Here is a 7,294-nt window from a genome sequence, read left to right as displayed (position 1 = left end):
AAACCATCTTCACATGCATAAGGTATCCGCTTGCTGAGTTCCCCGGCTGCTCACACCTTTCCAGAAGCAGGAACGAGTCGAATGCTCTCAGGCTCTATTGACCATGTGCCATGGAAACCAGGAGGACTTCTCAACAGACTGATCACACAGGATGAAAGCTGGGTCCATCAATATGATCCTGAGACTAAAGTCCAGTCGATGCAATAGAAGCATCATGACTCATCGCCTCCAAAGAAGGCACATGCCCAAGCTTCAGCAGGCAAGGTCATGCTCACAGTATTTTGGGACCAGTATAGAGTAGTATTGATGGATTTTCTAGCAGAGGCTACCATGATCGCTGGGGCATACTATGCTTCACTGCTGCGGAAATTGCGGGAGGCCATCAAAATCAAGAGACGTGGCATGCTCACCAAAGGTGTCCGCCTTCTGCAAGACAATGCACCAGTTCATAACTCACATGTTGCCCAAATGGAAGCATGCTCCTGTGGCTTTGAAATTCTACCGCATCTCCCTTATGCACCCGACCTCGTACCATCGGACTTCCACATTTTTCCAAAAATTAAGTTATTTTTCAAGGGCAAGCATTTTACAGATGATGAGACTCTGTTTTTCAAAGTCACAACGTGGCTTTTGGAACAACCTGTCGACTTCTACAAGTGAGGTGTTTACAGTTGCTTAAAGGGATGGGAGAAGTGTGTGTCCCTAGGTGGCACCTATGTAGAGAAGGACTAATAACTCTGCCAAGCTTCATTGCTCTCAGTCCACAGGATGTGGGTTATGGGAAATCTTTAATGAACGCCCCTCGTAAGTGTGACTTTAATTGGCTTTTGCCACTAGCTTCTTTCTAAATGTTATGAGATGTTCCCAGCAGATCTCCACATGATATCATGATGACTACAAGTTCTTTGCCACCAGTCACATGGACACTCATTTAGCATCTCAGAAAATGAATAAATTAGTTTTGCTTAGGAAATCATGGGTTTTCCTATTTTCTCCAAATACTGGCCACTGATATATGGTATAGTGATAACTTAAACATGATAACAAATGCATATGTTCTGCCTCTGGTATCTTATGTTACCTCTCAAGATACATATTGCTGATTTGAAGGTCACAGTCAAGGTCATAAAATCTAAACACCCTTCTATTGAACATCTGCATATGATTTATTGTGGATTTATTTATGATTCATCAAAATGAAAGTAATGAAAGTAATAAATTTCTACTTTGTACGACAGTGTAGTAATATAATAACATATGGAAAATATTACTGTCTAAGAGTTGCAGTCTGATGTGGCAATATGTGAGACCCTTATCTTATGAAGGATAATGCTCGGTTACATCATGTGACATGATTAGAGATAGGGCAGGCCCCCTCGCTACCATATTTATGCAGATAGAATCTAATGAAAGCGATAGTCCTGCTGAGCCAGCATTTTAAGGTACAGCACTATTTTGCCTAATGTCAAATTTTCACATTAATCTTTCATCTGCATCTGAGTCCTTCTTTTATTATGCAAATAATGAAGATCTTATTTATAACCCATACTGTATTTAGTTTCAGAGTTGAAACCAAATTTACAATAGATAATATACACAAGAGATTTTCATTAGAGAAGATTTCTGAGATTATAAGTATCCAGCTGATTTGTTTAAAGAGTTTTTTGGGGAATAAAGCAAATATCTAATGAGGCGCTCTAAAATGCTATGTAATTTAGTACCTACAAGGGGGTGATTACCCGCTAAGCATTTTACTCAGCTCTTGATGCTGGGTTGCATAATATATAATAAAAAGTACACGTGACATACTAGTACATATTACTCATATGGTAGTGTGAACCTTGGCGTGAGCAACCAATCGGAACTTGACGTGAAAAACTGGAACTGGCGTGAACAACCGGAACTTGGAGCACCCTGTAACGGGTCTGGGAGGCGGAACCTCTGGGCTACTATACAAGGGAGCGGTCCTTGTAAGGGAGCGGGTGGCGACCAGGCAGGCAGTCACAGCAGGTGACCGGGACAGTCTCTGGGTGTACGGGCAGGAGGTCACGGCAAGTGATCAGGGCAGTCTCTGGAAGAACGGGCAGGAGGTCACGGCAAGTGACCGGGGCAGTCTCTGGAAGAACGGGCTGGAGGTCACGGCAAGTGACCGGGGCAGTCTCTAGGTAAAGGGTAGGTACGACCTGTGATGGCTGAACCTCCAGGTAGGCTAGCAAGGCAGATGGAGGATGTGTGCTCCCAGGTGAGCAAGCGAGAGTCTCTGGAATAGCAGGTGGTCACAGCACGTGACGGCGGAGCCTCCAGGTAGGCAAGCAGGCAGGTAGCGGAGAAGCGCTCCCAGGTGAGCGAGCAAGAGTCTCTGGAATAGCTGGTGGTCCCAGGACGTGACAGCGGAGCCTCCGGGCAGGCAAGCATTCAGGTAGCGGAGAAGCGCTCCCAGGTGAGCGGGCAAGAGTCTGGAATAGCTGGTGGTCACAGCACGTGACAGCGGAGCCTCCGGGCAGGCAAGCAGGCAGGTAGCGGAGAAGCGCTCCCAGGTGAGCGGGCAAGCTGGTCCATAGACAGACTGACCGGAGTTGTAAGGCAGACCGTCGGACCTCAGGCAAGCAGGCAGGTAGCTGATGTGCGCTCCCAGGTGAGCGGGCAAGTTGGTCCTTAGACAGACTGACCGGAGTTGTAAGGCAGACCGTCGGACCTCAGGCAGGCAGGCAGGTAACAGGAAATCAGGCAGGATTAGGACAGCAAGCTGGCAGGAATCTGGCAGGTAACTGGCAGGTAACTGGCAACGGGACCTGAGGGCTGAAGCAGAGTAGAACGGTGCAACAACATTGCTCGGGCACCTCCATTTTGGAGGAGGTGCCTTATATATGGTAAAGTCCTCCGGCCATTGGCCGGGGACTCCTTAGGACGGCGCGCGCGGCCCCTTTAAGAGGGAGGGAGGGCGCGCGCGCGCGCCCTAAGCACAGTGGCCGGGAAGGAGCGCGCGCTGCCAGCAGAGCGGGAGAGGGACGCCGGGCACGGAGCAGAGCTGTGAGGGGAACAGCGTCCCTGCCTAGCAGAGGGCAGGGACGCCGGCACTACAGTACCCCCCCCTTTAGGCCCCCCCTTTTTTAGGCCAGATAGAAATTTAGCTAGGATGAGAGGGGCATGGATGTTCTCCCGGGGCTCCCACGTTCTCTCCTCAGGACCAAACCCCTTCCAATCTACCAGAAAAAAGGTCTTTCCTCTTACCCTTTTGGTGGCAAGAATGTTCTCTACCTCAAACTCGTCCTCAGCAGAAACCGGAGCAGGAGGCGTATCTGTAGACTTGGAAAAAGAGTTAAGCACCACGGGTTTGAGGAGAGATACATGGAAGGAGTTAGGGATCCGTAAGTTGGCCGGGAGTTTCAATTTATAGGCCACTGGGTTGATCTGACTGATGACCTCCAGAGGACCGATGAACCGAGGCCCTAACTTGTAAGAAGGTATCTTGAGTAGAGATGAGCGGTGTTCGACTAGAACTGTTCGCCAATCTCAAATTCAAGCTGTTTTGGGCGGTGTTCGAGTTGTTCGACGAACCCGAACGATTTGCAAAAAATTCGGCTGTTCGAGGTTATGTTCGATAACTGTTCGTGCACCAAAAGCGTGTCCTGCATGTCTGGCGCTATTTAGAGCACCAATCATGCAGGGATTGTCTGCCACTCACTGTAATGCCACAGCCATGGTGGTTGTGGCATTACAGTGATTGCCCAAATCGATGGGAACAGTGCCAACAGTGAAACATGAAAAGCCGGCAATTCAGCAGCGGCATACACCGGTACCCGACAATTTAGAACCGAAAGAATAGAGCTTCACACATAGATTAGATAGATAGAAACATGTCAGCCACATATATACGAAGTACAGTGACAGTGTTGCTTACTGTACTTGTCATTTAGCGTAAAGGATTTATCAAAAAAAATAATAGTGTTTTCATGCACTGTCTCTTTAAAAAAGCCGGCCGGCAATTCAGCAGCGGCACCCGACAATTTATAACAGACAGAATAGAGCTTCACACATAGATTAGATAGATAGAAACATGTCAGTCACATATATATGAAGTACAGTGATAGTGTTGGTTACTGTACTTGTCATTTAGTATTAAAATAAAGGATTTATTATTAAAAAAATTGGCGTGGGGTTCCCCTTAATTTTAGGCTCTAGCGGAGGTTAAGCAGACGGCTGGGGCAGATGTTTGAAGCCTGGGAAGGGGGTAATACCCACGGAGCTTCCCAGGCTACTAATATCAGCCCCCAGCTGAATACATAGCCTTTACTAGCTATTAAAATGGGGGACACCCCAAAAAAAATGACGTGGGGTCCCCCCTAATTTAATAGCTAGCAAAGGCTAGGCAGACAGCTGGGGGCTGATATTAATAGCCCAGGAAGGGAGCCATGAATATTGGCCCCCTCCCAGGCTAGAAACACCAGCCGTCAGCCGCCCCAGAAATGGCGCATTCATAGGATGCGCCAATTCTGGCACTTAGCCTCGCTCTTCCACGCTGCCCTGGTGCGGTGGCAGGGGGTAATAGGGTTGGGGTTGATGTCAGCTTATAATGCCAGCTGACATCAAGCCCAGGTTAGTAATGGAGAGGCGTCTATAAGACACCCCCATTACTAACCCCATAGTCAAAGTTAAAAAAAACACAAACACCCAGAATAAAGTCCTTTAATTGAAATAAAGACACAATCCTTTATTGTTCTAAATTAAACCATACTTACCGTCACGCCCATTCCAGCTGAAGCCAACGATCTCCTGCAATAAAAGAAAAATAATAAAGCAACCTCATCCTTACCTTTCCATGGTTCCCACGACAGCTTCAGCTCTGCTACATCGAGATGACAGGCTGGACCGCAGCAGAACGCCGCCATCCAGCCTGTCATCCCGCAGACACTGAGAAGCGCAGGCTTGCTTGCGCTGCTCAGCGTCTCTCTGTGACGACATCCAGATGAGCCGAGTTCATGTCCAATGAACTCGGCTCACCTCATGCACGTCACTGACAGCGTGGGAAAATTCTCACGCTGAAGCGGTGAGTGCAGGAGAATTCTCCCACGCTGTCAGTGACGTGCATAAGGTGAGCTCATGTCCAATGAACTCAGCTCACCTCCTGCACGTCACTGACAGCGTGGGAGAATTCTCCTGCACTCAGCGCTTCAGTGTGAGAATTCTCCCACGCTGAAGCGCTGAGTGCAGGAGAATTTTCCCACGCTGTCAGTGACGTGCATGAGGTGAGCCGAGTTCATTGGACATTAACTCGGCTCATCTGGATGCCCTCACAGAGAGACACTGTGGAGCGCAAGCAAGCCTGCGCTTCTCAGTGTCTGCGGGATGAGAGGCTGGATGGCAGCGTTCTGCTGCGGTCCAGCCTGTCATCTCGATGTAGCAGAGCTGAAGCTGTCATGGGAACCATGGAAAGGTAAGGATGATGTTGCTTTATTATTTTTCTTTTATTTCAGGAGATCGTTGGCTTCAGCTGGAATGGGCGTGATGGTAAGTATGGTTTAATTTAGAACAATAAAGAATTGTGTGTTTATTTCAATTAAAGGACTTTTTTCTGGGTGTTGTGTTTTTTTTAAATACTTTACAAGAAATTCATGGTGGTCATGTCTAATATTGGCGTGACCCCATGAATTTCGGGCTTAGGGCCAGCTGATAATGCCAAGCTGGCCCTAACCCCTTTATTACCCAGTGAGCCACCGCATCAGGGCCCTGGATGAGTTGGGTACAGCGCCAGAAGATGGCGCTTCTATGAACGCGCCATTTTCCGGGGTGGCTGCGGACTGCAATTTGCAGCGGGGGTGGCCCAGAAAGCTTGGGCCTCCCTGCGCTGCGGATTCCAGCCCCCAGCTGCCTAGTTGTACCTGGCTGGACACAAAAACAGGGCGAAGCCCCACGTCAATTTTCTTTAAATTATTTCATGAAATAATTAAGAAAAAAAGGGCTTCCCTATATTGTTGTGTCCGGCCAGGTACAAATAGGCAGCTGGTGGTTGGGGGCAGCCCGTTCCTGCCTGCTGTACCTGGCTGGACACAAATATAGTGCGAAGCCCCACGTCAATTTTTTTTAAATTATTTCATGAATTTCCTGAAATAATTTAAAAAAATTGAAGTGGGGCTTCGCACTATATTTGTGTCCAGCCAGGTACAGCAGGCAGGAACGGGCTGCCCCCATCCACCAGCTGCCTATTTGTACCTGGCCGGACACAACAATATAGGGAAGCCCTTTTTTTCTTAATTATTTCATGAATTTCATGAAATAATTAAAAAAAATTGAAGTGGGGCTTCGCACTATATTTGTGTCCAGCCAGGTACAGCAGGCAGGAACGGGCTGCCCCCAACCACCAGCTGCCTATTTGTACCTGGCCGGACACAACAATATAGGGAAGCACTTTTTTTCTTAATTATTTCATGAATTTCATGAAATAATTAAAAAAAAAGTACGTGGGGCTTCGCCCTATTTTTGTGTCCAGCCAGGTACAACTAGGCAGCTGGGGGCTGGAATCTGCAGCGCAGGGAGGCCCAAGCTTTCTGGGCCCCCCCCCGCTACAAATTGCAGTCCGCAGCCACCCCGGAAAATGGCGCGTTCATAGAAGCGCCATCTTCTGGCGCTGTACCCAACTCATCCAGGGCCCTGGTGCGGTGGCTCACTGGGTAATAAAGGGGTTAGGGCCAGCTTGGTATTATCAGCTGGCCCCAAGCCCAAAATTCATGGGGTCACGCCAGTATTAGACATGACCGCCATGAATTTCTAGTAAAGTATTTAAAAAAAACACAACACCCAGAATAAAGTCCTTTAATTGAAATAAAGACACAATTCTTTATTGTTCTAAATTAAACCATACTTACCATCACACCCATTCCAGCTGAAGCCAACGATCTCCTGCAATAAAAGAAAAATAATAAACCAACCTCATCCTTACCTTTCCATGGTTCCCACGACAGCTTCAGCTCTGCTACATCGAGATGACTGGCTGGACCGCAGCAGAACGCTGCCATCCAGTCTGTCATCCCGCAGACACTGAGAAGCGCAGGCATGCTTGCGCTCCTCACTGTCTCGCTGTGACGGCATCCAGATGAGCCGAGGTCATGTCCAATGAACTCGGCTCACCTCATGCACGTCACTGACAGCGTGGGAAAATTCTCACGCTGAAGTGCTGAGTGCAGGAGAATTCTCCCACGCTGTCAGTGATGTGCATGAGGTGAGCTCATGTCCAATGAACTCAGCTCACCTCCTGCACGTCACTGACAGCGTGGGAAAATTCTCCTGCAATCAGCGC

This window comes from Phyllobates terribilis, unplaced genomic scaffold (assembly GCF_046119375.1).
Source record: "Phyllobates terribilis strain yellow unplaced genomic scaffold, ASM4611937v1 Scaffold_3__8_contigs__length_932513732, whole genome shotgun sequence".
Lineage (NCBI taxonomy): Eukaryota > Metazoa > Chordata > Amphibia > Anura > Dendrobatidae > Phyllobates > Phyllobates terribilis.
The sequence above is the reverse complement of the archived record's forward strand: the minus strand, read 5'-3'. Positions refer to the sequence as shown.